This window comes from Stenella coeruleoalba (genome assembly GCF_951394435.1).
Source record: "Stenella coeruleoalba genome assembly, chromosome: 4".
Taxonomy (NCBI): domain Eukaryota; kingdom Metazoa; phylum Chordata; class Mammalia; order Artiodactyla; family Delphinidae; genus Stenella; species Stenella coeruleoalba.
Genome location: NC_137149.1, coordinates 70,764,371 through 70,783,235, shown reverse-complemented (window position 1 = coordinate 70,783,235; position 18,865 = coordinate 70,764,371). Strand labels below are relative to the sequence as shown.

At 39.8% G+C, this 18,865-nt stretch overlaps 1 long non-coding RNA gene across 1 annotated transcript in view; it reads right to left on the bottom strand.

Annotated features, from left to right (window-relative positions):
- Nucleotides 1-18,865, bottom strand: part of LOC307186215 — a 50,600-nt gene that overhangs the window by 19,534 nt on the left and 12,201 nt on the right. Inside the window, exon 2 of the long non-coding RNA XR_013828270.1 lies at nt 14,573-14,704. This is a non-coding gene — a long non-coding RNA (uncharacterized lncRNA). The remainder of the gene's footprint in view (nt 1-14,572; nt 14,705-18,865) is intronic.

Genomic DNA, 18,865 nt, shown 5'->3' with positions numbered 1-18,865 from the left:
TGGCAGGACAGGATTTACAATATGCAAGTGCTACCCTCCTGTATGCTTTCTTTCACTTGATGCCCCATCCCTAAAGAAGATATGCTCTTTCATCTCACAGATGCTTCCTGTCCTTCCTGGTGTGCCTTACAGAGCAGGGGTAGCAAATTCAAATGCCCACAGGAGGTAGAAAAGCAACCTGAATGAGGAAAAGTGGGGAGGGATCATGGAGAACTGGAGTGATGCCCCACCAATGGAGACGGCTGCTATCAAGCTCCCGTCGATTCTTACCATGGAGAAAATGGGATCCCAGTGCTGCCAGGTCTTTTAATTTTCCAGAAGATCTGGAAATCCAGATTTTTAGGTGAAATTCACCCACTGTTAAATGTTGGAAACTAACTCAATAAAGACAACAGCAACACTCTACAACTTAAACTAAGTTGTGGGCTGCCGTTTTGCCACCTCTACTTTAAGGAGAGTTTTCTCTTGGCCAGCTTGATTCCCAGACCTTTTGCAGAATTGAAAAAATGAGTAGAGAGAACCAAGGTCTGGGAGGTGAAATAAAATACATAAGGACCTAACTGGATGAGGTAAGAGGATCTAGATAACAAAGAGCTGGCAGAGAGAGAGGGTAAGAGGAAAAGAGGTCCCAGGGCTGGGCAGTCTAGGTGTGGAGAGATGGGAAGTTTGTGAGTGTGATGCTCTAGAGGAGCTCTGAGTGAGAAATTTCTCAGGGTGGAGGTGGGTGAGGAAAGAGCATGAATATCAGTAAATATGGGTCATAAAAGAGATCCCTTTTAATGTTCTTCAGAGAAATTAGACAGGGATTGGAACTCTTTTTACAGTTCTTTCTGGATGCAGGATTGGGCTATTAAAATGTGACTTAAAAAAGAGACAGAAAAGAAAGAAAAAAACACAAAAATTAATAAAAAAGAAAAAGAAAATGTGACTCCACGTGGAGACCAGGTCACTTCGAGCCCTGGGAATTGGTAAGAATAAGTTTCTTTTTTTTCTTTTTTTTTTTTTTTTTGTGGTACGCGGGTCTCTCACTGTTGTGGCCTCTCCCATTGCGGAGCACACGCTCCAGACGCACAGGCTCCAGACGCGCAGGCTCAGGGGCCATGGCTCACGGGCCTAGCCGCTCCGCGGCATGTGGGATCTTCCCGGACCGGGGCACGAACCCGTGTCCTCTGCATCGGCAGGCGGACTCTTAACCACTGCGCCACCAGGGAAGCCCAAGAATAAGTTTCTTGATTGCAGACAACCAAAAGCAACTCTGGATAATTTAAGAAGAAAACGGATTGATTGGAAGGATATTAGGTACATCAAAGAATTGGTAGGAAAACTAGAAAAGCAGGCTCAGAAAATGAGCAGGAATGAGAGGACTTGGCAGTCTGAAAGACAGCTAGATCACACCACCGGAACAGTCTGCTTATCTTGTCACTACTGGACACTCACTGTTACATCCCTGACTGCACTCTCACTGCTGTCACTCCACTGGACACTGGCAGCTGCCACTAGCAACATAAATGATACTATAATATACTGTTCTTGCTTCTTTGTATTAAGACTCAAAGTGCTGAGTCCAGAGCTTCCAAATGGCTGACCTTAGGTCACATGCCTACTCTCTAGCTGTGAGGAATCTGGGAGAACAAGGGTCAGTTCTTTTTGGCTTCCCCAGTGGGAGGCAGAAAGCGCCTCCTGACAAAATTCATGCAATGGCAGCTTCTCCAAACAGGAAGTTTGCTTGTATCAAGTACTGGGTAGCCATACATCTATTACAGAACCTCAGTGGAGGTAGTACCCTGTGTGAAAGAATGATTAGGAGATGGCCAGTTTATCAGCCAGTATAGGATTCTTTTTATTTTTATTTTTAAAAATTTACTTATTTTTTGGGCCACACTGCGAAGCATGCAGGATCTTAGTTCCCCTGACCAGGGATTGAACCCCCACCCCCTGCAGTGGAAGCACAGAGTCTTAACCACTGGACTACCAGGGAAGTCCCCAGGATAGGATTCTTAATGCTGCAGTAACAGATAACTCCAGAAGCTCAGTGGCTCACAGCAAGAAAGGTTTACTTCTCGTTCGTGTCCATTGTAGATTGTCCACATTACTAATCTCATAGCATGGGGGAAAAAAAGGAGCATAGCAAGCCATGTTCTGACTCTTAAAGCTTATGCTTGGAAGTGACAAATGTAACTTCTGCTCACATATTCCTAGTCCAAGCAAACCATGTAGCCAAACCTGATATCTGTGGGACAGGGAAGTATGATATGACTCCAAGGAGGGGCAATTATTGTACTATTTTGGAAAAAGAAATAAAGTCATTTTCAGGGAGCAGGGTATGCTAAGTAATAGGAATGAGCATATTAGAGGCAAGAAACAAAGTGGTATTTGTGCAGTAGCTATAAATAGCTTGCTATTAATGAAGTATAAGGCTCAGGACAGGAGGAAGTAAGATGCAGCAGTAGTGACAGGTGGGGGAGAGGTCAGTAGACCCTTGTCAAGAGCTTGATCCTTATTCTGTAGGCAATGAGGCACCCTTGAGGGCTTTTAAAGAGGAATGTGAGATGGCTAGATTTATGCTTTAGACAGACTACTTTATGTAAAGGTTGATTTGAGAGAGATCTGTTAGGAGGTTATTGCATTTATTCAAGTGAAGGATGACAGCCTGAACTAGAGAAGTTAATAGGGGTGAAGAGGTGGTGACAGACAGAGAAAAGGCAGAATGGTTGGGTCTGTTGATTGATCAGTTGTGAAGGGTTAGAGAAAAAGAGGCAGGGAGGATGCTCCAGAGTGTCCAGACTGGGCAATTCAATTTCTTTCACCTTCCCACCAAATGATAAAGCTGAATGTCCCAACATCACCAAAGTATCTTAGAATCTAGGATCTTCTGTTTCCCTAGATGTGTACATCAGACCGGGCTAAAAGCTCCCAAGAAAATCAAAATGGCTAAACATCACCTCACACCCTAGTGTAAAAAGATAAAAGTTAGAAATGAATGTTCTTCCTCAGGCGACTACTTGATCTCTCTTTTCCATTTATCTCCCTTTTTATCATCCTATTCTTACTTCTTATCCTATCCTTTAAGATGCAGTGTCAGAGTGAGAAAGGCATTCACTCTTATATATGGCTGCTGAAAGGGTAGATTATAGCAAGCTTTTTGGAAAACAATTTGGCAATACGCTCCAAGAGCTTAACTGTATTCATAGACTTTGACCAGATATCCTACATCTGGCAATCCAACCTAAGAAGATAATTATCAATGAGAACAGAGATTTATGTACACAAATGTTTATTCCAGCATTACTCAGCATTGTAAAAAACAGGAAACAAACTCAATGTAAAAATTAGGACATGGTTAGGACACATCTATGTTTTCATTAATGATGTTTACAAAGACATTTAAATGAAATGGAAGAATGCTTATATGATAACATTACAGAAAAAACAGGATATAAAAGTAAATGCCTATAATAAAATCAAGTTTGTTTTACAAGAGCATAGAAAAAACTGGAAGAAATTATATCCGAGTGTTATAGTATTACGGTGATGTTTGTTTTCTTCATTTTCCTCAGATTTCTAGAATGTGATGATTTCTTTTATCATCAGGAGAAAAGGTGCTTTTCCCAACCCTACCTGACTTCTACCTCTTAGATCAACTCTGAGGTTATAAGGCAAGGTCATTGACGATGCAAAATATTTAAAAGACAAGTACAGCCAACTGGACTTCTGGAGCACATTACTAGAAAAGAGAGTACAGCATCAAACTGAGATGCACTCACCTATCCACAGAAACTCAGGTTGCAGATTACGATTAGGAAGCTACAAGATACCAAGCCACCAGTGATGCTGGACTGATAGAGGTGGCCTCTCACTTTCTGCCACTTCCTCCATCAGGAGAGCTCTGCCTTCTGAGTATCACTTCATTTTTGTGGACCAGGACTAAGACTTAACTCCTCACATCCAACTTTTGGGCTCTCTCAATAATTATTGGGATGAGAGCAAGCATGGGCTGGGGAACACGTTGCTCTTTAACCATGATTAATAAGACACTTAATAATTGGTCTTATTAATCCAAGAAACATTAGAGGGAGAGGGAGAAAGAATATACTAGCTCCCACAATTCCACTGATGACTTGCTAGGCAGCTGGTAGTTTTCCCAGTCATATAATCATACATAAAGAATATAGAGAAACAGACAGATTCAAGAAATATTTAGGAGGCAGGATATTCAGGGCTTAGTGGTTTATCATATGTTCACAGTGAGGGGGAGGGAGAAATCGCAAATGACTGAGGAGCATTTGGGGTCAAAGGGACTAAACTGGTACACCTGGCAGGTATGGTAGGGCCGGGACAATGTTCTTGTTGGAGAAGGGGGTACAAATATGGAAAAGGGGGAGGCGAGAATAAACTTTGAGGTATCGGATTGGAATTGTAGAGATTGCTGTGAAGTCAGAGTTATTTACATATATAAATGAGAGAGGGGCAGAGAAGCGGGGGAAGAGAGAGAGAGAGAGAGAGAAAGAGAAAGAGAGAGAATGTTAGAACAGATATAGCTGTAGATACAGGAGTAATCCTAGCTCTTTTTGGTGAGAGGCCTGCAAGCAATGACACCCAGATCTTGGTTTCTAAGTAGCTTACTAAAAGGAACCAGAGTTCATTGGATAAGTTGCCAGTTCTAGGGCTGTGCCATGGAAAGTAAAGATGAGTCTGAAACATCTTCTTGTTCCAGAAAATAAGGACGCTCCCAAAGTATATTGGGAACATGTTAAAGGATACAGAATTTAACCTGAAGGGGCTCCCAGTGGTGAAATATGGGACATTTTGAGCATCAAAATAAATAATATTAATAATGGGTTATAAACCATTGAACAAAAGGAATCCATGAGTCTATACTGGTATAAAGAAATGAATAAATAAATGGAAAGAATGCCAGCTAATTAATGTAGAAGGAATAATGGAATTAGAAAATGAACATTTAGTAACAACCACAGTAATAATTTACTCAGGCAAAATAGCAGGTGATGGTTTGATGAGAAAAAGGATATTTACATAGTCCCAAAGTATCTCCCCACAAAATACTTAAAAATTATATGTTAATTAGTAACTACAAAATATTTATTAATTATCTCTGACTGGAGAAACAAAATGAGAAAGGTTAGTATTACCAGTAAGAAGACACATTGACACTGTGTGCTTCCTGATATGATGCACTGAGGACACAGCATCGCATTTGTAATATTCCTGACCCCCAAACCATAACTTGTATCTAATCATGAGGAAACAACAAACAAACCCAAACTGAAGGTCATACAAAGTACCTGGCCCTCAAAAATACCAAGACTATAAAAGATAAGGAAAGTCTGAGAAACTGTCCTGATTTTGATAGGGATGCTGTCGTTTTTGTCAAACAGTGCCCCTTGTTTATAAGGCCAATGGGACATCATGTCTGCAACTTACTCTTAAATGGTTTATAAAATTATACATAATTGATATCTCATATATTTATACATGTGAGATAATGAGAAGGGGAGGGAAAAGAGAGAGAGAGAGAGAAAAGGCAAGAGAATGGTGAAATATTAATAAGAGGGAATCTAGGTCTTGGGTGAAGGGTGTATAGAATTTCTTTGTACCATTTCCTATAACTCTGATCTCAAACTAAAAAAATAGGAATGAAACTATTGAATATCAAAAAACATATTTTTCAGAAAAAATATCTTTGACATAGTATTAGAGATAGATATTGCTAAGGAACTGAATAAAATAAGTGGCTTGGGTAAACAGCAAGCTTCAGAGATGTGTCCCCAGTGCCAACATGGTGTGACAGGCAGAAAGCAGATATGGCTGTCTGGGTCCAGATTACAACTCCTCTGGTGCTTTTGCCTAGTCCCTTCCTCCAATGATGATGCAGAGTAATTACAGAAATGTAGCAACCTAATAGAAGACAATACAATAAACTACTCAAAAGCCAATAGGCACCATCTAGTGGCAAGAAGGTGATTTTCCCCATAGTTTAAGGATGGTCCATTTGCACGCCTACCAGCAATGTGAGAGTTCCCGAAGTTTCACATCTTCACCAAGCTTGCTAAGGTCAGACTTGTCAAGTTTTATCATTTTGATAAATATGGGATGTTATTTCCTATAAACTTGCAGTTAGATTTAGAAGCTTGGTTTAGATTTAGGTTTATTTACTTAGGCAAAGATACTTCATTCATTATGCTGTATACTTCCTATTGTATCACAACAAAAGGCACGTAATGCTGATTGTCAATCAATAGGTTCAAAAGTGGTCAACCTGATTCATCAACACATGTAATAATAACGTCCCTCATCAACATGTCACCTAATGATTTTAGCAGCCATTGATAGTCTCCTATGCTTCACTTACTCATCCCTAACCCCTTCCTCCCCCAGAACTTCTGGCAACCACTGATCTTTTACTGTCTCCATAGTTTTGCCTTCTCCAGAATGTCATATAATTAGAATCATACAGCATGTAGTCATTTCAGATTTGCTTCTTTCACTTAGCAGTATGCATTTAAAGTTCCTCCATGTCTTTTTGTGGCTTGACAGCTCATTTATTTTTATTGCTGAATAATATTCCATTGTTTGGTTGTACCACAGTTTATATATCCATTCACCTACTGAGGGACATCTTGGTTGCTTCCAAGTTTTGGCAATTATGAATAAAACTGCTATCAACATCTGTGTTCAGGTTTCTCTGTGGATATTTAGGTAAATACCAAAGGATGTGATTGCTGGGTCATATGGTAAGAGTATGCTTAGTTTTGTAAGAAACTGCTAAACTGTTTTCCGAAGTGGCTGTACCATTTTGCATTCCTACTACAAATGAATGAGTTTCTGTTGCACCACATCCTTCCCAGCATTTGGCGTTGTCACTGTTTTGGATTTTAGCCATTGTAATACGTGTGTATTGGTATCTTGTTGTTTTAATTTGCAATTCTCTAATGACATACCATGTTGAGCATTTTTTCACATGCTTATTTGCCATACCTTGCTTCTGGTTTTTTCCTTCCACTATATGTAACCATTTTTATTGGCTTTTGGTTTGTCCTTCTATTGTTACTTAAAACACACACACACACATATATCTATAGTCTCCTTTCTTACACAGGAAGTAGCATACTGTGCATATTCCATAGCGTTTGTTTTTTCTTTTTTCTCCCCCACAGCACTTTACAGGGCATCTTTTACAGCAGCATAGGATGAATCATATGGATGTACCATTGTTTCTTACACTAGTCTCTTACTGATGAACATTTGAATGGTTTCTAATCTTTTACTATTACAAATAATACTACAATGAATCACCTTGTACATACATCATTTCAAATTTCTGCCTATATATCTTTGTGATACATTTTATAGAAAGGTGATTATAGTGTCCAAGGTTAAATGCATACGTAATTTTGCTAGATATTGCCAAATTCCCCTGATATTCCTGCATTCCGACCAGCAATGTATGAAAATGCCTGCTTCCCTGCAGATTTTCCAATAACATGTTTTGTCAAACTTAAGGATTTTTGCCAACGTGATGAAAAACTGTAATGTTCTACATTTTAGCTGTATGGTGGGTACAAAGAAGTTTGTTCTGTTCTTAATTACACATTTTGATGCATCTAAGATATTTTATAAAACAAGCTAACATAAGGAATTGCTTTTAAAGAAGATAGGTTTTTGGGCTTCCCTGGTGGCGCAGTGGTTGAGAGTCTGCCTGCCGATGCAGGGGACATGGGTTCGTGCCCCGGTCTGGGAAGATCCCACATGCCGCGGAGTGGCTGGGCCCGAAATATACCACTTTTATTGATAATCTAACTGTTGATTAAAGAACTAGAGGGAATTCCTGCTGGTCCAGTGGTTAGGCCTCCATGCTTCTACTGCAGGGGGCACAGGTCTGATCCCTGGTTGGGGAACTAAGATCTTGCAAGCCGTGTGGCCCGGCCAAAAAGAAAAAAAAAAAAATTGGAACAATAGCTGCTAGAACTAGAAAGAATTTCAGAGATATGAAAGTCTTATCATTCAACAAATTAAAACTCTTGGGCTCAAAGAAGCCAGGTAATTAGCTTCAAGTCATATGGTTAATGAAAAACAACAAGCTCACTTTAAAAAAATAAATAAATTTATTTATTTTTGGCTGCGTTGGGTCTCCGTTGCTGTGCGCGGGCTTTCTCTAGTTGCGGCGAGCGGGGGCTACTCTTCATTGCGGTGCGCAGGCTTCCCATTGCGTTGGCTTCTCTTGTTGCGGAGCATGGGCTCTGGCGCGCGGGCTTCAGTAGTTGTGGCTCATGGGCTCTAAAGCTCATGCTCAGTAGTTGTGGTGCACGGGCTTAGTTGCTCCGCGGCATGTGGGATCTTCCCGGACCAGGGCTCGACCCTGTGTCCCCTGCGTTGGCAGGCAGATTCCCAACCACTGCACCACCAGGGAAGTGCCCAATATTAAGTCTTGAGTCACAGTACTGAATAGGAGTTGCCAGGATATTTCTCATAACATCTGTTAGTTCCATGGATGACAGCTGGGGTTTTGTTAACACCTGATGCCTAATGCTCTGCCATTTGGTAAGAAATTTCTTTCCTGGAAGGATTGAATGAGTAGCTATTTTTCATATCCATATAAAACACCTCACACCCAACTTCGCCTTGCTGAATGTTTGGATGGTAGGATGTATATACAAAGCTGATACAACACTTACTTTGCGTCCACCAGGATGAAAAAGATGGTACACAGCTTCCTTTTTAATGACTGTGAGAACTAGAAAAGTTAATTTCCCTCCTAAGACCGCCTAGCTGAATCAACCCAAGCTTTAAAATCCTTGGTGAATTTTCCTTATTATGAAATTTCTTTTAAAGCAAAATTAAAGAACAGCTTATTAGTCATTGCCAATACCAAAAATTATACAACAACTTCCACTGATTCTCCATAGATAGAAGGCTCATCTTTCAGAGAGGTGGGGCAGAGAGAAAATTGTTTCAAGTGATCACTTCCTTTTAATGTTTTCTTTTGTGTTTATATGTGAGGCTTTCTTCATTTTTTCACGATGATTTTTCTAGCCCGTATTAAGGACTGTTTTTTTTTTCTTAAGCTGTTGAATTTTTTATTTCTTATTAAAAATCATTAAGTTCAGTAGAACTGTTAACAATGAGAGTTTTAAAAAAATAATAACTGGGGATTCCCTGGTGGTCCAGTGGTTAGGACTCGGCACTCTCACTGTCCTGCAAACAATACCCCCTGGATCAAATGGAAAACTTTTAGGGCTTTTCATATCTACTACAGAATTTCTCTTGGTAAAGCTTATATAATTTATACACTCAAAAGCATTTTAACCCCCCCCTTTTTTTTTTTTACTTTCTTACAGATAAGATTTTAAATTTGTTGGTCCTACTCTATAGATAATACATGTCTAGCTTGATAATATTTATCAATATCCAATGGAACGTTGATCCATTAGCATCCATTTAGTACAATGTTAGCCATTAGAAATCTTACCATATAGTAGCTAACTATTAATCTGAGAGCCATTTCTAGCATTAAATAAAGATGAAAATTAAACTTAAAAACTTATCTTTGAATTGCTTCAAAATATATTCAGGAAAATACTTTTTTTTTTTTTTTTTTTTTTACAAACTACTGTATCATTGGAGAATGAGCAAGAGTCACAAGAAAGGTAGGTTTTGAACAGAACCATATTTTTATATCATAATATAAACATTTGGAAATTATTCCTAAAATTGTATAGGCTGAAACTATAATAGAAATGTTTTTTAATTTAGATAAATTAATGGATAATTGAAAAATGATTGACTCAAAAGAGAGATTAAGTATACTATATATAATTTTCACAGAGCAACTTTTCTACAAACTAGATTATAAATACTAGACTAATAATCTGATCCCAAATGGAATTATTATATTCTATTGTCCTTACATTCATTCATTCAACAAATATTGAGTGCCTATATGTGCCACTTAAAGATTTTGTCTTTTTTCTATAAACAGTCTTCCATTCGCAATTTCATATTCTACATAGCAAGAGTTTAGATTTCCATGATACCTAAATAAAAAATAATATAGAGGGACTTCCCGTGATTGCCCTGGTAGTCCAGTGGTTAAGATTCTGAGCTCCCAATGCAGGGGGCCGGGGTTTGATCCCTGGTCAGGGAACTACATCCCGCATGCTGCAACTAAGAGACCGGTGCAGGAAAAAAAAAAAAAAAAAAAAAAAAAAAAAAATATATATATATATATATATATATATATATATACACACACACACACACACACACACACACACAGAGAGAGAGAGAGAGAGAGAGAGAGAGAGAGAGAGAGAGAGAGAGAGAGAGGCTTCCCTGGTGGTCCAGTGTTTGAGACTCCACACTTCCACTGCAGGGGTCATGGGTTTGATCCCTGGTCGGGGAACTAATAAAATCCTGCATGCCATGTGGCCAAAAATAAATTAATAAATAAATAAAAATAATAAATAAATAAAATAATGTAGAGAGTGTTAAATCTTTGATATTTATGGAGACAAATGTGACTGGTGAATGACCTTGTAGTCCTAGAAAGAGAATTGCTGCGACTGGGGTTTCCCTGTTTCTGAAGTGGGAGGTGCTGCATCTTCCCACTAAGTCTCCAGATGCTAGGAGCCGCTTTCTCAGCACTGCTCAAAACTGCTGGCAATTAAGCTCAGACTGCCCAAGTGGTCCACTTATCCCCGTGACACTCTCATGCTCACCTTGCCTAAAGAGGGGGTGGGTCCCTCTATTAGAGGATGGCCCCCACATTATACCCACTATGTCCTGGCTCAAGTACATCTCTTTTTGGAATGTGTAAAGAGGGGGAACACATCCACCTGCTGCCCCTTCTACCTGGAGTTCCTGCTGGCTCAAAGTGATACCGCTGATACTCACTGGAGCCCTTTGCATGGCAATATTTAAGTAAACATTGTGGGAATCTTGGATCTGTCAGGGTCCCACTGCCCGCTTCCAGCCTTCTCCTCAACTCTACCATGTCTTGGCGAAACTACTAGAGTCCCAGGCAGGACCATTAAGGCACATTCCCTTCTCCTCTACGCCCCCTGAGCTTCCCTGAGGGCAGCTCCACTGCTTTTTGTTCCCTTACCCAACACACACAGGAGCTGGGATGTGAGGAGTTGAGGGCGGCCGACTAACTTCTAAACCCTACGGGTTCTTCTGCATTTCTTCCCCACCCTCCCCAGGTTTGAGGAGTGTTTCTATTTTGGATCTTGGTGATGGGGAAGGAACTGGCCTCTCTGTTGCATTTTCTTTCAAAACTTTTTTTTTAATGACCTTACATCTCGACATTCCTTTTGAACTTAGAAAGCTAGGATTCAGTGTTTTTTTCTCACACCCAGAACTGACCTCTGTCTTGACCCTACCCAGATGGTGGCCTCTTGTTTTGCAGCCCAAAGGGGAGAGATGGTCATAGGTTTGGGGAACAAAATACATGGACTAACACCTCATAGAATCATCCCATCACATATCTCATGAATATCATGTTTTGTTGTTGTAATATCATGTAAAATTGTTATGTTGTAATATGTGAAAATAATAGGAAAAATGTAATTATACCTTGATTAAAGCGATATAAAATGAAAATGTCTGTATAGAAAATAAGACAGAGATGAGGAATACTAACTTGCTAATCTTGGTTACATTTAGAGTGGAGGGATTATGAGTGAGATTTTATTTCTGTTTTCAAAATGCTTGTGATTACTTTCATAAGTAGGAAAAAAAGTGAATTTACCAAAAGTAAAAGTGAAATGTCTCTTCATTGCTTGCATGTACATTTCCTTGAGCAGACCTTGAATAATGAAGAAATAACCTACATTTATAGATAATGATCCCAGTCTTCTGTGGTAAGCCATTCTAGTGCTCTAATAACCTTCTTGGTCAGGAAGTTTTCCTTTTATCAGTCATTAAATATCTTCTGCTATATTATTATAATGTTTCTTATGTCTCTGGCTAAAGTTTTAGCTTGTTATTTAGCCAATGTTTACATTGTGGTTAACCACAAAGAAAAAGTATATTCATATATTATAAATAACAATAATATGTTAGCTAAACTATCAGTTGTTTATTGAAAGCATTACAAATTATATAAACCTCTATCATAAAGTATCATAATATATTGGAATAAATATAAACAGGGATAAAATAATTTGTCTTTATCTACCAGGCTTCTTAGTATATGGGAGACTTCCAGTAAATGATTATTAAATAAATTAAATTCTATGATTTTAAAAATTATGATCATTTCTTACGTATATAATGATTTGAAACATCTTGATTTTTGAAAGTCTTTGGATTAAAATCCAGATCAAGGCTTTTAGATATTTATTTGAAAAACTGTCATCATCTACAATATGAGAGCTTTGCCTGGAGGGTCTAACTAACCCTTTCACCCTCTATAAAGACATGTAATTCTTTTTTTTTTGGCCTTAGTTCCCCAACCAAGGATTCCCCGGCAGTGAAAGCGCTAAGTCCTAACCACTGGACTGCCAGGGAATTCCCTCAAGGTATGTAATTCTATGACTTTATGATTCATTAGCCCACAAATGCCAAAAAATTCAAACCTAGTTATTTTTTATATTTAAATATTGTTTTATTTATTTTAAGAAACATTAAAAAAAATTAGAACTGGCATATTTAGGCCAGACCTGTATTGTCAATAGAAACAAAGTTGAGTGCTTCTCTAGTCTAGTGGATTCAGATAGCAGAGCTGTGTGACTAAACAATCCTCCCTCAAGATGACAGAAGGTAGGCTATTTTTACATGTAGTGAGGATAGTTTTTTTAAAAAGGCTCTATGATTTATACAGTCTTTTTCACACTCCATGTTGACTATGCACATGGCCTAAAATAAAACAGTATTAAGAGTACAGTAGAAACACTACAGAGACAGCTCATTGACAATCAACAGCTTTGGAAGTTTTGATTATAAAATCACAGAAATTGCCTGGAGAAAGGGGGAAAGGTTAAACCCCCTAACTAAGGTGTTCTTCAGCCACTGGTGCAGAATTTTGTATAGTTTCAGCAATGGCCCAAAGGAGTAGCAATTCAGACGGGATAATCAATCCCTAGTCTGGAGGTCCCTGAAACATTTCTGAGGACATTGTAGGCAGTTTTAGGATTAACCAAGGAATTTCACTCAGTACAATCTGACTAGGGATCCCTTAATATCATGAACTCAGGCTGTGAAAACTCCAAGGGCAGTGTTTCCCAAAGTGTAATACCTGGGGTATTTAAGGCAGTGACATTTTCCCTGCCCACCCCTCTGTGAACGTACTACCACAGTATGCTCTGGACCCATGCTGTCCAATATGGGGCCATCAGGCCCAAACAGCCATTGAATACTTGGAAGTGGCTAATCCAAATTAAAATGTGATGTGAAATACACACCCAATTTTGAAAGCATAGTAGGAAAAAAAGAATGTAAAATGTCTGACTAATAGTTTTTTGCATGGATCACACATCGAAAAGATGTTTTGGATAAACTGGGTTAAGTAAAATGTATTCGTATTAATTTTGCTTGTCTCTTTTTACTTTTTTCAATGTGGTTATTAGAACATTTTTGATAACACATATGGTCTGCATTTGTGGCACACATTATATTTTAGCTGGACGGTGCTGCTCTGGACAGACACCACTGGGAAGACCTCTGTTCCATCCCAGCAGTCCACTCCCACAGCATGCTGGGAGCTACACCTGGGGCCACCAGAGAAAGCTCTGCCTGGCAAGGAGGAGGATTTATCTGATGACCACCAGCAGGGGGCTGTGCGGGAAGCTCTGTGCTGGCTGCTGGGGCGGAGCCAGGGGCTGAAGGCGGATGAGGTACAGGGAGGAAATAGATCTTTGCACTTTCGGTTTCCTGAAGTTTCCTTATTAAGTAGATTTATGTAAGCGGGGGGCAAAAAAAACGAGGGTGTTAACAAATATATTAGTACAGGTAAGTCTTTAGATATGTAAATATGGCAATTGAAGTTTGTTTTATACATCAAGGTGACTGTTTACTTAAGATTCTTTGACTAAAACCATTGATACATGTATATTAGAGTATGATTTTCTGTGTTTTATTGTGAATCATTAATTTTTCTGTTTCATACTAAGTACAGGGTTCATTTTCTCCATTCCATCAGGAGATAGCTTTTCATTCAAGGAAGGAGAGAAGCTAACTTCTCTGCCCCACACAGTTTCTTCTCTATCTACACCCGCAGCAGTCACCCTCTCTATGTTACTACTGACACTTAATCAAAGTGCCTACAGTAGGGACCCGTGGGAGGTGTTGGTAATATGCTAAGCTGTCCTTTTGAATGTTTCTATCAACCCCTGAAGACTAGAGTTGCATTAGTATGGAAGGACAGTCAAGAAATTTCTGTTTAAATAGGATACAGGAGTGCTACTAAAGACATTTTTTTTTTCTGTTAAAGTTAACAATGCAGGAAATTATAAAGAGCAGAAAAACAGTCTGAGAATGAAGGCAATTTCGCAAACAGAAATGAGTTCATTAACTATCTTCTTCTACAGAGAAATTTATTTATTTATTCACCTACTTGGTAATTTGATGAGAGTCTCCCAGCTAGGTGCAAGGCGAAGGTATATACAGTGGGTGCTAGTTTCATGAAATCTTCCAGGCAGTTAAGAAGAAATTCCACAGAGGACAATCTCTAGTACAGATCTGAAAACTTCAAAATGGAGAAACTCCAAATTAGCAAAGAGGGGAAGAAATTCTTTTTTAAAAAGAGAAAGATGTTAATTTTTACCTCTTGAAAAAGACCAAGAGCGCTGCCGTCAGTTCTAGTAGACTCCTTAACTGCAATGCGTCTCGTAGGCCAAATTTTCTACTGGGTTTTGATCCCACCATTGTTTAGAAGCAAAGAATTAAGTTGAACTAAAGAAGCCTAGCTTGTTTTTGGTCTTCATATTGTGTTATCAGTGTTATGAAATAACATGCAATATTAGAAAAACAAGCACAGGAAAAGGGAGTTCTTTGTAACGTCTTTATTTCTTTTGTATTTAAATTATTCCTGGGGGAAAAGAGAACAGAAGAGGCAAAAATGTTTCTTCCATTTTATAAATACATGTAGTACATAATCTCCTTAATTTGGAATTGATTTGGCTGAGCACCTCTGGGTGGGTACCGATGGAAGATGATGTGGAACACGCCTTGATCTGTTTCTAACACTACCAGTTGCAGCTATTAATGAGTTCTTAACACCAGGGTGTAAAACATATAGTCCTTATTTTTCTAAACCAAACGTCATCAGCGTTGACCCCTCATCTATTCATCTGTCAGGAAATCAAATCTCAGTTATTATTCAATCCCCTTTTCTCCCCCCCCCCCCCCCCCGGAATCATACAAGAATCACAGGCTTATACTGTCCGAGGAACTGTGGGAAGAGGCCCAAACTTAGTCCTAGGATGGTTGTTGACTTCACTTCCATTGTTTCTTCTGTAGGTGCTGATCATTGATACTCTGGTGGGCTCAAGACTGCGGTGAATGAAGTAGGCCTTTGCTTAGTGCATTCCTGAATTTACCTGGAGGTAAAGAGTGCAGTACATGAATGGGGCTCTGATAGCTGCCATTCCTAGAACCAGATCCCACTTTGAGACTGGGGGCAGGTCCTGTCTTAGCTTGGGTTCCCCCAAAAGCAGAGCTGTGATAAGCACTTCTACATAGGCAGTGTAGAGTGACCGCAGAAAACAAGAGTAATATAGTGGGGAGATTGAAGCAGAGAAGGAGGAAAAGCCAATATGAGGTGTGTTTTGGAGGTCAATGCTTTGGGCAACAGGGCTTTGATTTGGCTAAAACCTTCTGAGCAGCATGCTAAGTGCCTTCCAGAATTGTCTGCTCAAAGGACTGGAGGTGGAAAAATTCATATGTACATCAGATATTGTCCCCACTTGTTGAGGGTTGCTGTATTAGTTTGCCTCAACTGCCATAAAAAAATCCAAGACAGGGTGGCTTAAATAACAGAAATTTATTTTCTCAGAGTTTTGGAGGCTAGAAGTCTAAGATCAAGGTGTGGACAGGTCTGGTTTCTCCTGAGGTCCGTCTCCTTGGCTTGCACAAGGCCACCTTCTTGCTGTGTTCTTACCTGGCCTTTTCTCTGTGCACAGGCACACCTGGTGTGTCCTCCTCTTCTTATATGGACACCAGTCCTATTAGATTAGGGCCCACCCTTATGACCTCATTTAACTTTAATTACCTCCTAAAGGCCCTAACTCCAAATACAATCACATTGGGGATTAGGGCTTAAAACTATGAATTTGGCAAGGGTCGGGATGGGTGGGGGGTTGGTACAACTATCAGTCCACAATAGTTGCCCTTGGAGGAGTTAACTGGACCACCAGAGTAGAGAACAAATTCATTAGTGCAAACTTACTGGAAATTCAAACTTGGATGAATTCAGAGGTGAGGAAGAAACAATACCAAGTTGGGATTTCAGATGCTTCTGCTCTCACCTTTTCCCTTCTCAAGTCAAAAACTAGACCTTATCTCTCCATCTAAAACCAACCAGGTTAATCCTTTTCAATGGACTGGAAACACAGCCAATCTTTACTTTCCTCCTGGGTGAGGCCATATATATATATATATATATTTTATTTATTTATTTATTTTAAGAAGTTCTTTTTTTAAAAAATAAATTTATTTATTTATTTTTGGCTGCGTTGGCTCTTCGTTGCTGCACGCGGGCTTTCTCTAGTTGTGGAGAGCGGGGACTACTCTTCATTGAGGTGCACAGGCTTCTCCTTGCAGTGCCTTCTCTGTTGAGGAGCACGGGCTCTAGGTGTGCGGGCTTTAGTAGCTGTGGCATGTGGGCTCAGTCTATGTGGCTTGAGGGCTCTAGAGCGCAGGCTCAGTAGTTGTGGCGCACAGGCTTAGTTGCTCCGTGGCATGTGGGATCTTCCCGGACTGTGTGGGATCTTCCTGGACCAGGGCTCGAACCCGTGTCCCCTGTACTGGCAGGCGGATTCTTAACCACTGCGCCACTGGGGAAGTCCCAAGGCTATATTTTTAAGGACAACATGCTGGGGACTTACGTGGTGGTCCAGTGGTAAAGACTCTGTGCTTCCACTGCAGGGGGCATGGGCTCAATCCCTGGCTGGGGAAGTTCTGCATGCTGCATGGTGTGGCCAAAAAGGAAAAAAAAAAGAGAACATGCTGGTGATTTCTTTTATATCTTGAATATGTCCTTTTAATTTAAAATTATTTAATTGGAAAGTAAAAAATGATTATTCTCCAAATCCTTCCATTTGTCTTAATTCTTTCAAAAGTAAAAAGAAGGTGGTGCCAATAAATGTTAATTTTTTGATTAAAAAAAGATAAAGACAGGGGCTTCCCTGGTGGCGCAGTGGTTGAGAGTCCGCCTGCCGATGCAGGGGACGTGGGTTTGTGCCCCGGTCCGGGAAGATCCCACATGCGGCTGGGCCCGTGAGCCATGGCTGCTGAGCCTGCGTGTCCGGAGCCTGTGCTCCGCAACAGGAGAGGCCACAACAGTGAGAGGCCGGCGTACTGAAAAAAAAAAAGATAAAGACAACATGCTGGGTCTTTCTTTCCTGGCATGGGTGTCTTAGGCTAGGGTGGGTGCTCATCAGACCTAAGACAAAGATTTTATTGCAAATGGTTTACTTGGAATCAAAGAAAGGAAAGAAATGAAGGAAGGGTGTATCAGTGAACAGGTTATCTCTGAAGGCAACTGGCCCTCAATCCACTAGAATATGCCTCAGAGTTGTCCTACCCAAGGGCAGGGAAACTGGGGTATTTATCCTCTAATCCTCATCTGTCAATGGCTGGTGGCAGTTCCCTGGGGACGTTAACTCTTCTGGCATTTCTGGCCTGTTCCCTATAAGAGAAAGTTTCAGGCAGAAGTTGCCTGAGGATGACCTTGTGTATCTGAGGAACAGGTAGGATATATGAGGGACACTGACAGCTACTATGGTGGGGTAAGGCAGGGAAAGAAGAGTAACAGTAGGTAGTTTGGAAAAGGGAAGAACTAAGTAATTAACAGTATGAGTAGAACTGGCCTAAAGGAATACTTCATATGCTGTAATATTAGCAGTACTTATTGGCATTTGCTTTATTATAGTTACCTTAAAATATCTTACAATTCAGACTTCATATTAATTTTAATGGTTCTACTTTGTTAGGTTTAGATCAATGTAGTCTTTTTCATTTTTTGAATTTTTGAAATTTATTTTTTTTTATACAGCAGGTTATTAGTTATCCATTTTATACATATTAGTGTATACATGTCAATCCCAATCTCCCAATTCATCACACCCCCACCCCCACCCCCCCACCACTTTCCCCCTTGGTGCCCATATGTTTGTTCTCTACATCTGTGTCTCTATTTCTGTCCTGAAAACTGGTTCATCTCTACCATTTTTCTAGGTTCCACATAATGTGTTAATATACGATATTTGTTTTTCTCTTTCTGATTTACTTCACTCTGTATGACAGTCTCTAGATCCATCTACGTCTGTACAAATGACTCAATTTCATTCCATTTTATGGCTAATATTCCATTGTATATACGTACCACATCCTCCTTATCCATTCATCTGTCGATGGGCATTTAAGTTGCTTCCATGACCTGCCTATTGCAAATAGTGCTGCAATGAACATTGGGGTGCATGTGTCTTTGAATTATGGTTTTCTCTGGGTATATGCCCAGTAGTGGGATTGCTGCGTCATGTGGTAATTCGATTTTTTTTAAGGAACCTCCATATTGTTCTCCATAGTGGCTTTATCAATTTACATTCCCACCAACAATGCAAGAGGGTTCCCTTTTCTCCACACCCTCTCCAGCATTTGTTGTTTGTAGATTTTCTCATGATGCCCA